The sequence below is a fragment of the Salvelinus fontinalis genome, chromosome 28, assembly GCF_029448725.1.
Source record: "Salvelinus fontinalis isolate EN_2023a chromosome 28, ASM2944872v1, whole genome shotgun sequence".
Taxonomy (NCBI): Eukaryota; Metazoa; Chordata; class Actinopteri; order Salmoniformes; family Salmonidae; genus Salvelinus; species Salvelinus fontinalis.
In genome coordinates this window covers 43,727,570-43,728,090 of record NC_074692.1, presented here as the reverse complement: position 1 = coordinate 43,728,090, position 521 = coordinate 43,727,570, and positions in this window count along the sequence as shown.

The following is a 521-nucleotide window of genomic DNA, read 5'->3' as shown; positions in this document are numbered from 1 at the left end:
AGAAGGATGAGAGCAGAGGAAAGAGAGTTAGCTTTAGCAGTGCGGAGCGCCTCCGTGATACAGAGAAGAGCAGTCTCAGTTGAGTGACTAGTCTTGAAACCTGACTGATTTGGATCAAGAAGGTCATTCTGAGAGAGATAGCAGGAGAGCTGGCCAAGGACGGCACGTTCAAGAGTTTTGGAGAGAAAAGAAAGAAGGGATACTGGTCTGTAGTTGTTGACATCGGAGGGATCGAGTGTAGGTTTTTTCAGAAGGGGTGCAACTCTCGCTCTCTTGAAGACGGAAGGGACGTAGCCAGCGGTCAGGGATGAGTTGATGAGCGAGGTGAGGTAAGGGAGAAGGTCTCCGGAAATGGTCTGGAGAAGAGAGGAGGGGATAGGGTCAAGCGGGCAGGTTGTTGGGCGGCCGGCCGTCACAAGACGCGAGATTTCATCTGGAGAGAGGGGAGAGAAAGAGGTCAAAGCACAGGGTAGGGCAGTGTGAGCAGAACCAGCGGTGTCGTTTGACTTAGCAAACGAGGA